This window comes from Ornithorhynchus anatinus, chromosome X5 (assembly GCF_004115215.2).
Source record: "Ornithorhynchus anatinus isolate Pmale09 chromosome X5, mOrnAna1.pri.v4, whole genome shotgun sequence".
Classification (NCBI taxonomy): domain Eukaryota; kingdom Metazoa; phylum Chordata; class Mammalia; order Monotremata; family Ornithorhynchidae; genus Ornithorhynchus; species Ornithorhynchus anatinus.
In genome coordinates, this window is record NC_041753.1 from 6,358,733 (window position 1) to 6,372,172 (window position 13,440).

Genomic DNA, 13,440 nt, shown 5'->3' on the forward strand with positions numbered 1-13,440 from the left:
GGCGCCGTGGCTTAGTTGGTTAAAGCGCCTGTCTAGTAAACAGGAGATCCTGGGTTCGAATCCCAGCGGTGCCTGCGTTGGAGCTGGGATGACGATGGCCCATTCCGTTTCTTCCTTATTGCCACCGGTTCCTTTCCTCCATAAACTGTCACATCCTCATTGTTCTTGCTTTTCAACCGTCTATCCCCTCCTGTTTACTGCCCCCTTGCTCGAATAATAATCATCAATGGTATTTACTGAGCACTTATGTCCACTGGATTGTGAACTCTAATTCTGTCGTATTGTACTCTCCCAGGCTCAGTTCGCTCAGGTTCAGTCCGCTCAGGAAATAACATTTCTTGATTGCAGAGCACTATACTAAGCGTTTGGGAGAGTACAATGCGACAGAAGTAGCAGACACTTTCCCTGCCCATTAAGGAGTTTGCAGTCTAGAGACGAGCTGTGATGATGATGACGATGATGGTGCAAATAATTATCATTATTACTAGACTGTAAGCTATTTGCAAAGCGCTTACTATGTGGCCGTGCCTTGTACTAGGCGCTGGGGTAGATGCATGGGCTCATAGTCTAAGAGATTTTATTTGTTTCCCACCCCACAGGCGACCTGGACCCATGATAATAACTGTGATATTTGTTAAGCGCTTACTATGTGCCAGGAAGATCGAAGCTAATCGGGTTGGATACAGGCCCGGTGTCCCACCTCGGGCTTACAGCCTTCACCCCCATTTTACAGATGAAGCAACCGAGGCCCAGAGACTTAAGTGACTTGCTTAAGGCCACACAGCCAACAAGTGGCAGAATCAGGATTAGAATTAGACTAATCCTAACCCTGTAGAGTGTAAACTCTTTGTGGGAGGGGAATGTGTCTGTTTATTGTTGTAAGGTACTTTCCCAAGCGCTTAGTACAGTGCTCTGCACACAGTAAATACGATTGAATGAACAGAACCCAGTTCTTTATGACTCCCAGGCGCTTGCTCTGTCCACTAGGCCACGCTGCTTCTCAGTAACAACAACAACAACAGTAATGACAACGATAGTGATAATGATAACAACAACAGCAACAACAACAATAATTATAATAATAATAATTCTGCGATGCCCGGGGCTCGTGGTCTTTTGGGATAGCGGCCGGCAGGAGGCGCTCTCAACCTGAATCTCGCCCTACAGTGACTGTCCGGTCTCCCAACTCGGGCCTGGGGCTGATGATAATAATAATAACAGTAATAATAACAATAATAATACCAATACGTATACATATAAGTATAATAATTATAATAATGGTATTTTTAAGCGATTACTATGTGCAAAGCACTCTAAATGCTGGGGTAGATACAAGGTATTAGGGTTGTCCCACTGGGGGGGGGGCGGGCACAGTCTTAATCCCCATTTTACTGTTGCGGTAACTGAAGCACAGAGAGGTAAAGTGACTTGCCCAAAGTCATACAGTTGACACGTGATCCCGGGGGAGGGGGCTGATCCCGGGATGGGGGCAGATATCTGGGTGGGGTCTGGCCGATGGGGGGCAAAGACGGGTTCCGATGCCAGGACTGGACCCTGCTCGAAGGGAACGGGGCGAGGGGAGGGTGGTGAATGGGCAGGGCGGGAGCCAGTCAATCAATCAATCAATAGCATTTATTGAGCGCTTACTTTCATTCATTCAATCGTATTTATTGAGCGCTTACTGTGTGCAGAGCACTCTACTAAGCGCTTAGAAAGTACAACAGAGAAAGTCCCTACCCAACAACGGGGAGGTAGACAGCCAAGCAAGTAGTGCAGAACACTAGACTAAGCGCTTAGGAAGGTACAGCAGAAGCTCGTTGCGGGCAGGGGATGTGTCCGTTTATTGTTGTATTGTACTTTCTTAGTTTAGTGTTCTGCGCACAATAAGCGTTCAATCAATACGATTGAATGAACCAGCTGACACGTTCCCTGCCCACATCGAGTTTACCGTCTGGAGGGGGAGGCAGACATTAATGTAAATAAATAACTTATAATACTTACAAATTATAATTATAAATACGTGGCCAAGTGCCAAGGTCCCGAGCTTCCTAGGATGCTTGCGATTTCCTACCCGGCCTTGGGGTAGATAATCCGCCGGCTCGTTTGTTTGTTTAATGGCATTTGGTTAAGCGCTTACTATGCTCCAGGGACTGTACTAATCGCCGGGGTAGATCCAAGCTAATTAGGTTGGACACATTCCATGACACACACGGGGCTGACAGTCTTTTTTGTCTTCTAATGGTATTTGTTCTTTCATTCAATCACTCGTATTTACTGAGCGTTTACTGCGTGCAGAGCACTGTACTAAACGCTTGGGAGAGTACAGCATCAGACACCTTCCCTGCCCACAACGAGAGGGGGAGACGTTTGTTAAGCGCTTACTATGTGCCAGGTACTGTAGTAAGGTTTGTGGTAGATACAAGCTCATTGGCTAATGAGCTAATCAACTAATCAGTAAGCCTTCAATAAACAAGATCGACTGACTGGCTGACTGATTGAGCACTTACTATGGGCAGAGCACTGTGCTAAGCGCTCGGGAGAGTACACTACAATAGAATGAGCAGACATGTCCCCTTAATGAGCTTCCAGTCAACTGTACAATTTCAGAGATTTTATTTGTCGTTTTTTAAATGTCCCAGCCAATAAACCATCCAATAAACTAAGCCACAAGAAGCAGCGTGGCTTAGTGGAACGAGCCCGGGCTTGGGAGTCAGAGGTCATGGGTTCTAATTCCGCTTCGCTACTTATCAGCTGTGTCACTTAACTTCTCTGTGCCTCAGTTACCTCATCTATAAAATGGGGATGAAGACCGTGAGCCCCACGTGGGACAACCTGATCACTTCGTATCAACCCCAGTGCTTAGAACAGTGCTTTGCACATAGTAAGCACTTGACAAATACCAACATTCTTATTATTCTATCAACCCCATTGCATAGAACAGTGCTTTGCACATAATAAGCGCTTAACAAATACCACCCCCAAAAAAGTCATGGGTTCTAATCCCGCTCCGCCACTTACCAGCTGTGACTTTGGAAAAGCTGGGGCTTGGGAGTCAGAGGTCCTGGGTTCTAATCCAAGTTCCGCCACTTATCAGCTGTGTGACTGCGGGCAAGTCACTTCACTGCTCTGTGCCTCAGTTCCCTCATCTAAAATGGGGATGAAGACTGTGAACCCCACGGGAGACAACCTGATGACCTTGTATCCCCCTCAGCGCTTAGGACAGTGCTTTGCACATAGTAAGTGCTGCCACTTGTCAGCTGTGTGACTGTGGGCAAGTCACTTCACTTCTCTGTGCCTCAGTTACCTCATCTGTAAAATGGGAATTAACTGTGAGCCTCACGTGGGACAACCTGATTACCCTGTATTTACCCCAGTGCTTAGAACAGTGCTCTGCACATAGTAAGCGTTTAACAAATACCAACATTATTAACAAATACCACCAAAAAAAAAAAAAGTCATGGGTTCTAATCCCAGCTCCGCCACTTACCAGCTGCGTGACTTTGGGCCAGTCACTTCACCGCTCTGGGCCTCAGTGACCTCATCTGTCAAATGGGGATGAAGACCGTGAGCCCCACGGGGGACAACCTGATGACCTTGTTTCAACCCCAGTGCTTAGAACAGTGCTTGGCACATAGTAAGCCCTTAACAAATACCATCAGTATTATTAGACCGGAGGATGGGCGGGGGAGGGGGCGGGGGCTCCTGCGGGGGCGGGGAGGCAGTGCGCATGCGCCGCCGTCTCTTGGCAACGCACAGGGGGCGGAGTCAAAGTCAAGGGGCGGGCGATGATAGGCTGGTAGGGGGGCCCGGGGCCGGCCCGGCTACGCAGCTGTGATGGCCGAGTGGTTAAGGCGTTGGACTCGAAATCCAATGGGGTCTCCCCGCGCAGGTTCGAATCCTGCTCACAGCGCCCTCAATTTTGGGGGTCTAATTTAGCGAGGGCCAGCCCCCGAGGAGGATTTATATTTTCTAGGCTTCAGCTCTCAGAAACCCGCGAGTCCTGTCCCTCTGTTTAGACGTCCTCCCCTTCTATGGGAAGTGGATGGATCTGCAAATACTGTTATATTTTACTCTAGCAAGCGCTTAGTACAGCGTTCTGCACAGATTAAGCGTTTACAGTGTACATACTCAGCGCTTCGTACAGCCCTCTGCACAAAATAATAATCATAATGGTATTTGTTAAGCACTTAACTATGTTCTAAGCACTGGGGGACACAGTCCCTTTCCCTTTCCCAGTCTCAATCCCCATTTTCCAGATGAGGGAACTGAGGCCCAGAGAGGTGAAGTGACTTGCCCAAGGTCACACAGCAGACTAGTAGCATAATCGGGATTAGAACCCATGTCCTTCTGAGTCTCAGGCCTGGGCTCTATCCATTACATCACGCTGCTTCCCTATAGAATTTGTTAAGCGCTTACCATGTGCCAAGCACTGTTCTAAGCGCTGGGGTAGATACAAGGTAATCACGTGTCCCCTGTGGGTCTTACAGTCTTAATCCACATTTTACGGATGAGGTAACTGAGGCACAGAGAAGTTAAGCAATTTGCCCAAGGTCTCACAGCAGACAAGTGGTGGAGCTGGGATTAGAACGCTTGACCTTCCAACTCCCTGGCCCGTGTTCTATAAAAAACATTTAGTACAGTGCTCTACACACAATAAACCCTCAGTAAATACCACTGATTGATTGCTAATACATCTCACTAACCGTATCTCTTCATCTCTCAACTTCTGCCTCCCTTGTGCTTGGCACATACTAAGCACTTAATAATAATATTAATAATAATAATAATTGTGGTATTTGTTAAGCACTTACTATGCTTCAAATACTGTTCTAAGCGCTAGAGTAGATAGAAGATCATCAAGCTTCACGTGGGGCTCACAACTTAAGTAGGAGGGAGAATAGGTATTGAATCCCCATTTCTTGCCCAAGGTCACAATGCGGGTACGTGGCGGAACCGGAATTAGAATCCAGTCCTCCGACTCCCAGGCCTGTGCTCCCTCCACTAGGCTATGCTTTATTATTATTAGTAGTAGTATATATTTTCATTACCCTATTTATTTTGTTAATGAATTGTACATCGCCTTGATTCTATTTAGTTGCCATTGTTTTTACGAGATGTTCTTCCCCTTGACTCTATCTATTGCCATTGTTCTTGTCTGTCGTCTCCCCCGATTAGACTGTAAGCCCGTCAAACGGCAGGGACTGTCTCTATCTGTTGCCGACTTGTTCATTCCAAGCGCTTAGTACAGTGCTCTGCACATAGTAAGCGCTCAATAAATACTATTGAATGAATGAATAGTAAAAATAATAATAATAATTCAGCATGGCCTAGTGGACAAAACACAGGCCTGGGAGTCAGAAGAACCGGGTTCTAATCCCGGCTCTGCCACTGGCCTGCTGGGTGAGCTTGGGCAAGTCACTTAATTTCCCTGGGCCTCAGTTACCTCATCTGTAAAGTGAGGAATAAGACTGCAAGCCCCACGTGGGACGGGGACTGTGTTCAACCTGATCAGCTGGTCTCTACCCCAGCGCTTAGTACGGTGCCTGGCACATAGTAAGCCCTCGACAAATATAATAAAATAAAAGCAAGGGAATGTGTCTGTTAATCGATGTATTCTCCCAAGCGCTTAGTACAGTACTCTGCACACGGTAAGCGCTCAATAAATACGATTGAATGAATTACTGTGGTTATTATTATTACAATTTGAAGCCCTTTTATTCTGCTTCCTAATCCTTCTGACCTTGATCCTCCCTCTCCCTCTCGCTCCCAAACCCCCACCCTCTCTTCGCCCCCTCCCGAGAGGGTCCCTCCTTTGATCTCCCCCCAAACCGTGAGAACCGCCACCCCCTCCCCTGCCCCCACCTTCCTGCCGCTCAGCTTCAAAGGGTCACCGGGACCGTCTGGGGGAGGGGTGGCACTCTCTCCACTTTCCCACCTCCCACCCCATTCTCTTTAGATTCAGGTCTCCCCCTCCGACCTTATCTTCCCGTTCTCCCCCCTTCCTACCTTCTCTGACTGCTCTCCTACTCCAGCCCAGCCCTCCCGCTTCGATCCTCTAATGCCAACCTACTCCCTGGTCGTCCATCTCGTCCATCTCGCCCTCCACCCCTCGCCCACGTCTTCCTCTTGGCCTGGATCTCCCTCCTCCTTCATATCCAACAGATCACCGCTCTCCCCACCTTCAAAACCCCTTCCAAAATCTTATCTCCACCAAGAGGCCTTCCTTGACTAAGGCCCCATTTCCCCTATTCGCATTTCTTTCTTGCGCTCCTCTTCATTTCTTTAATAATAATAATAGTTCATTCATTCATGAGTGCTTACTGTTTGCAAAGCACTGTCCTAAGCGCTCAGGAGAGGACAGCACAACAAACATATTCCCTGCCCTCAACAAGCTTACACTGTTCTAAGCGCTGGCATAGATAGAAGGTAATCAGGTTGGATCACTTTGCCTTGTCCCACATGGGGTTTACAGTCTTCATCCCCATTTTCCAGATGAGGGGACTGAGGCCCAGAGAAGTGAAGTGACTGGTCTAAGGTCACACAATAGACAAGTGGCAGAATCAGAATTAAAATCCAGGTCCTTCTGACTCCCAGGCCCGGCTCCATTCACTAGGCCACCCTGCAGATCTCTACCCCTTAAGCACTTAATGCTCACCCCAGGCCCAGCCCCATCCTTATATCCCTATCTGTAATTTATTTAAATATTTGCCTATCTCCTTGTCTACTGTGTAAGCTCCCCATGAGCAAGGACCGTGTCTGCTAACACTATTGTATTGTCCTCTCCCAAGCGTTTAGTACGATGCTTCGCACAAAGCAAGCGTTGAATAAATGCCATTCATCCATTCAATCTTATTTATTGAGACTGTGTGTAGAGCACCGTACTAAGCGCTTGGGAGAGGACGATACAACAATAAAACCATAATAGACAGTCCAGAGAAGGACAGACCAAAACAGAAATACATAAATTATGGACCACTGAGTCACAGGCACCCGGCTCTTGTCCCCTTCTTTCTCCTCCTATCCTTCAATTTTCCCAGTCCTTGGATCCACCCACCCCCTCCAACTCCTGCTCTTCCCAGGGACCCAAGTGTCCCCAGACCCCTTTGAAGAACCGGCAAAGGAGGATCCGCGCCTGGGAACGTGGGTTGAGGGTCCCGGGACAAAGGGGAGGAGGCGGAGCCCCGACACCTGAGCAGATGTGCTGCGGCCCCTTCCCCTTTCTCCCCCAACCCCTTTTCTTCCCCTCCCCCTCAGGGGCGGCGCGTGGCGGACACGAGACTCCCCCCCACCCCCCCACCCGGCCCGGGAGCCGAGAAGGGGCAAGGGATTAGGAGAGAGCTATGCAGAGCAATACATCCTCCAATCAATCCGATCAATCGCATTTACTGAGCCCTTACTGTACGCAAAGCACTTGGGAGAGAATAATAGAATATTCATTTATTCATTCAATAGCATTTATTGAGCGCTTACTATGTGCAAAGCACTGTACTAAGCGCTTGGAATGGGCAATTCGGCAACACATAGAGACAATCCCTGTCCATTGACGGGCTCACAGTCTAATCGGGGGAGACGGACAAAAACAAGACAACTTAATCATGGTAAATAGAAGAGTTGGTGGACACGTTCCCTTCTCACAAGGACCTTACAGAATACAGGGGGACGCATACGTTATCCATTCATTCAGTCAGTCTGAATTACTGAATTACTGTATTATAAGCACCCTCACTGCACTTATGTCCCTATCCACAATTAATTAATTTCTATCAGTGCCTGGCTCCCCCTCTAGACTCTAAGCTCCATGTGGGCAGGGAACGTGTCTACCAACCCTGTTCTATTGTACTCTCCCAAGCGCTTAGTACTGCATACAGTAAGCGCTTAATAAATATGATCGATCAATTGATTGTTAAATAAATAATTAAATAAATTCTGCCTCTGGCCTGATCACTCCCCACCTTCAAAACCTTATTGAAGGCAGACCTCCTCCTTCAAGAGGCCTTCTCCAACTAAGCCCTCATTTCCTCCTCGCCCTTCCCTCACCCCCACAGCACTTATGTCCATATCCGTCGTTTACTTATATTAAAGTCCATCTCCCCCTCTAGATTGTCACCTCACTGTGGGCAGGCAACGTATCTACCATCTCTGTTGTACTGCACTCTCCCAAGCTCTCAGTACAGTGTTTGACACACATTAAGCGCTCAAGCAATACTATTGATGGATTGAAGTGCTGTGGTGAGAGAAGGGCCTGGAGAGAAAGTGAAAGAACCTCCTTTTTCTCTCTCCCCCTTCCTTCTTCTCTCCATTGAGTAGGGAGCAATCCGGGGGGCTTCCTGAAAGAGGTGATTTCTAGGAGCTGATTTGAAGCAGATGGGCGGGCTGGAGTGGTAAGAAAGCTAAAGTCCCCTTGAATGACCGAACCTGGCCAGGGTGGTCTTTCAAAAGGGAACAAGTCCGGAGGGTTGGGAAAACGGTGGTGGCGAATCGGGGATGGGGCTGGAGTATGGGCATTGGGTTGGAGGGAAGGTGACGAAGGACAGGACGGTGACCTAAAATCATCCGCCTTAGCACTCTTTATCAATTTATTTATCCCTGGATTCATTATTTATATCCACTCCCAAGCTCTTCTAACTAGTGGGCGGTGTGTTTGTCCTTCCTGGTTATACTGAAAGCTTCCCCCACTTGGATAAACCTTTCAAGCGCCGAAAATCGTGTGCGTTCTGCACTCAGCAGCAGACAGGGAGTGCGAAGGATGAGAAATCGATCAATTAATGGTATCTCTGGCTCTGACTCTCCCATTCTCCGTATCTCGATGTCTCTCACCATCTCTGACTCTGTGGCTCCATCTCTCCGATTCTCTTCTGTCCTCTATTCCTCCTACCTCCCTCACGCCTCCCCGTGGCTTACCCCTTCCATCTCGGGGCCTCAGTTTCCCCCTTTCCCCTTTCTTTCCCTCCCCCTTCTCCCATTTGGCTGCTGGGGTCGTGGGAACCGTCCTTTTCCGAGGGTTTGGGCGATGGAAAAGGGTCACCGTCTGTTTCACACCTTCTTGCGTAGAGCGTTCCGGGGGTTCCCACGGTCCTTGGACTCAGAGACAGAAAAAGAGATAGGGGCGAAGACAGAGACAGAGAGACAACGAGACAGAAAAATATATAAGACGGACAGGCAGAGAGATCCGGAGATAGGAAGGAAGGTGGAGGCAGAGAGTCGCTGAGACAGAAACACAGGATAGACAGGCAGAGAGAGAGAAGACACAGAGAGACGCTGAAACAGAAACACAGGATAGACAGGCAGAGAGAGAGAAGACAGAAACAGAGAGTCGCTGAGATAGAAAAAGTAGGGTAGGCAGACAGGCAGAGGGAGATATAGAGAAAGAGGAGGGAAGACAGGCAGAGAGACAGCGAGACAGAAAAAAAAATAGGATAGACCTGCAGAGAGAGATACAGAGAAAGAGATAGGAGGGAAGTCAGAGGAAGAGAGACACAGAGACAGATAGGATAGGCAGGTAAGCAGAAAGAGATTCAGAAACAGAGTTAGGAGGAAAGACAGAGAGGCAGAAAGAAACACAGAGATAGAGACAGGATAGGAGGAGACGGGTAGAGGAAAGGCAATCAGAGAGAAGCAGAGAGACACACCGAGAGAAAACATTGGAAAAGACTGAGAATAAACAGAGGAGAAGAAACGAATGGCAGAGAGGCAGAGAAAGAGAAAGAAAAAACCAGAAAGGAGTGAGAGAGACGAAGAAAGGAAAAGGGTGAGAAAGACAGGAGAGGGAAGAGAAGCAGAGACGATGAGAGATGTCCTCAACCCCCGCTCCCTCTGGAGACTGGGGAGGGGGGTCCCAAGCCACCAGCCCCTCCTCCCATCCTCACAAGTGGCCGCCACATCTGGCCCGTGTCCCCGCAGGCCCGGCGCGTGCGGGATCAAAGCAGTTGAAGGGAAAAGGGCGACGGGGGAAGGGATCATTAGCCACTTGGTGTCAACAGCTTCCCAGGAACGGGAGTCGGGATGGGGGGAGGGGGAGAGCGTGGGAGCCGAGGGAGAAGGGAGGGACAGGGACTGAGACAGCCAGAAACAGATCCGAGGAGAGAGAGAGAGAGACAAAGACTTCTAGAACCACAGTTGGGTGGTCTTGGGCAAGGCGCGTCACTTCTCAGGGCCTCAGTTTCCTCCTCTGTAAAATGGAGATTCAATCCTATCTTCCCACTTAATAATAATAGGTATTACAGTTATAGGTAATAGGGATAGGCAATCACAGGTATTATCATTGTTATTATTGAACTTGCTAAGCGCTTACTATGTGCCAAGCACTTTTCTAAGCCGTGGGGTAGACACAAGTTAATGGTGGCATTCTTAAGCGTTTACCATGTGCTGTAAACTGCCCAGCACTGTACTAAGCGCTGGGGCTGTTACCAAATCGGTTTGGACACAGTCCCTGCCCCATAGGGAGCTCACCAATCTTTATCTCCATTTTCCAGATGAGGTCACTGAGACGCAGAGGAGTGACTTGCCCAAGGTCGCCCAGCGGTCATGTGGCAGAGTCGGGATTAGAACGCAGGGCCTTCTGACTCTGGGAGCCTCATATGGGACAGGGACTTTAATAACCTGATGATCTGTATGTCCCCCAGCGTTTTTAGCACAGTGCTGGGCAGATGCTGAACACATGCCATTGCTATTCTTAGGTAGAAAGAGACGCAGAGACGGAGACAAAGGCAGAGACAGAGAATCAGAGGCTCCTGAGCTGCTGTGATCTGGCCGCCGCTCGTGCTGGACCCCTCCACCCCTCCACACCCACCCCCGCCCATCACCCCAAAGAGAGCAGGATCAAAGCAGTCGAGGAGGGGGCAGTGGGCTTTTTTCCCACAGTCACTCCAGGCCCTGGAGGAGGGGGAGGGGGAGAACTCAGGGGCCCAGAGACCCTCAGGGAAATCAAGAGCGGGTGAAGGTTGCTTTTATTGTACTCTCCCAAGCGCCTAGTACAGTCCTCCAAATACATTCATTCAATCATTCAACCGTATTGACTGAGCGCTTACTGTGTACAGAGCACTGGACTAAGCGCTTGGATAACAACGATTATGAGACACAATCCCTGCCCAAAACAAGCTTACAATCTAGTGGGGGAACTTGGAACACAGTGAACGCTCAGGGAATCCGACTGAATAAAAGAATGAATATGAATGAATGAAAGAAACCGAGGTTTAGAGGCGAAAGGAACTAGAGAGAATCAAAACTGGAAATAGAACTTGTATAAAAAATATGAGGAGAGGCGGAGTCAGGGGAGCCACTTGAAAGTCCGAGAAATGGAAAGACGTGAAAGATACCGTTTGAGACGACTTTTAAAAAATCCAGCCCACACTGCGGAGATAAGGAATCGAGAAGCACCGTGGCCTAGTGGAAAGAGCACAGGCCTGGGAGTCGGAGGTCGTGGGTTCTAAATCTGCTCTGCCACAGAGCTGCTGGATGACCTTGGGCAAACTACTTAACTTCTTTGTGCCTCAGTCACCTCATCTGTAAAAGGGAGATCAAGACTGGGAGGCCCATGAGGGGCGAGGACTGTGTCCAACCTGATTACCTTGTATCTACCCCAGGGCTTGGAACAGTGCTTGGCACATAGTAAGCGCTTAACAAATACCACAGTTATTATCATCGTCGTCGTCGTCCTTGCATCATCATCACCAGTATTTACTGCCACCCACCGGGCGCCAAGCACTGCCCTCCGTATCTCTTTCTCTAGACTGTAAATTCGTTAGGGGCAGGGAACGTGTCTGCTGATTCTGCTGCAATGTACTCTCCCAAGAGCATAGTTTAGTGCTCTGCACATATTAAGCCCTAGGTAAATACCAGTGACTGATTAATTGATTCTGGGATCCAGAAAGAAACAAAATAAGGTGGCATGGGGAAGGACAATAAGCTTAACCTCCTATCAGAAACAAAATACCATTTGGAAGAGGTCCTAAAACCCCACAAGGTAAAGTAAATTGTTGAAAATAAAATACCAAGAGCCCCGGCCTGGGAGTCAGATGATCGGAATTCTGAGTCCAACACTGCTACTTGTCTGCTGGGTGACCTTGGGCAAATCAGTTCACTACCTTGGGCAAGTCACTTTACTTCTCTGGGCCTCAGGTACCTCATCTGTAAAGCGATAATAATAATAATGTTGGTATTTGTTAAGCGCTTACTATGTGCAGAGCACTGTTCTAAGCGCTGGGGTAGATACAGGGTAATCAGGTAAGTGAGGACTGATGGCACAGGGACTATGTCCAATGCGATTTGCTTGTATCCACTGCCACGCTTAGTACAGTGCCTGGCACATAGTAAGCTCTTAACAGACACCATAATAGTGATACTAACGATAATTTAATTATTATTCTCTGTACTTCAGTTACAACTGTGTCCAACCTGATTATCAACTACCAGCGGGAAATCCAGCGCCCGGTACAGTGTAGGCGTTTAACAAATATCATTAAAAGAAAAAAAACCTTAGCACTAGTACCTTACAGATGAGGTACCTGAGGCCCAGAGAGGTAAAGTGACTTGCCCAAGGTAGTGAACTGATTTGCCCAAGGTTGCCCAAGGTCCCTCTCCATTTCTCTTGCGGTTGCTTAGGGCCGAATAAAATAAAAAAGACCGTTGCATTGGCCGGGAATCGAACCCGGGCCTCCCGCGTGGCAGGCGAGAATTCTACCACTGAACCACCAATGCCCCGTTACGAAATGTCACTCCCAGTCCCTTGTTAATAGTCATCCTACGCAGGCGCACTGCGACCTCTAAATTTGAACAGTAGTTGAGGGATTCAGGTCTGCAGATCGGGGGATGGAGGAAAGCTTGTTTTCAATCGAGCGATGGACTACTCAATCAATCGTATTTATTTGAGCGCTTACCGTGTGCCGAGCACTGGACTGAGCGCTTGGGAGAGAACAGAACAATAGATAGACACATTCCCTGCCCCCAACGAGCTTACACTTAAAAGGCGGATACAGACATTAGTCGAAATAAATCAATGTGGGATAAAGACATAAGGGTGGAAGGTGTCTGTTTGTTGTTAATTGTGCTCTTGCAAACGTGAGCACAGTAAGCACTCAATAAATACGATTGGATTGGCGGCTGGGGGTTTGGGCTGGGGTTTCCAGGAGGCGGAGGGGCTGGGCCGGGGTCGCTTCGATGCTGGGCAGAAACGGGGTTCGGGCTGTGGGGGGTGGGGCGGGGACGGTGAGCTTTGGGGGTCACTTGGGCGGAGGGTTCGGGGGGCGGGGCGGGGTTGGGAATGAAGCGGGGGTCGGAGGTCAGATTTCTAGGCCCACAGGTGGGCGTCGGGGGGCGGGATGGTTTGGGGATGGAGCGCTGGCCGGGGAAGGGAGACAGTGGGGGAGAAAGACGGGGTCTCTCCCAAGTTCCGAATTTCCAATTTCCCAATTTCCCTCTCCCTCCAACCCCTTTCCGGACCCC

At 48.9% G+C, this 13,440-nt stretch overlaps 3 non-coding genes across 3 annotated transcripts; 2 read left to right on the forward strand and 1 right to left on the reverse strand.

The window, feature by feature from the left end:
- Positions 1-74, forward strand: TRNAT-AGU. Its single transcript has one exon. It is a non-coding gene; the product is annotated as a tRNA-Thr (tRNA).
- Positions 75-3,828: 3,754 nt separating this feature from the next.
- TRNAS-CGA lies at positions 3,829-3,910 on the forward strand. The gene has a single exon. It is a non-coding gene; the product is annotated as a tRNA-Ser (tRNA).
- An 8,715-nt stretch (positions 3,911-12,625) lies between these two features.
- On the reverse strand, positions 12,626-12,696 carry TRNAG-GCC. Its single transcript has one exon. It is a non-coding gene; the product is annotated as a tRNA-Gly (tRNA).
- Between the last annotated feature and the right edge of the window lie 744 nt (positions 12,697-13,440).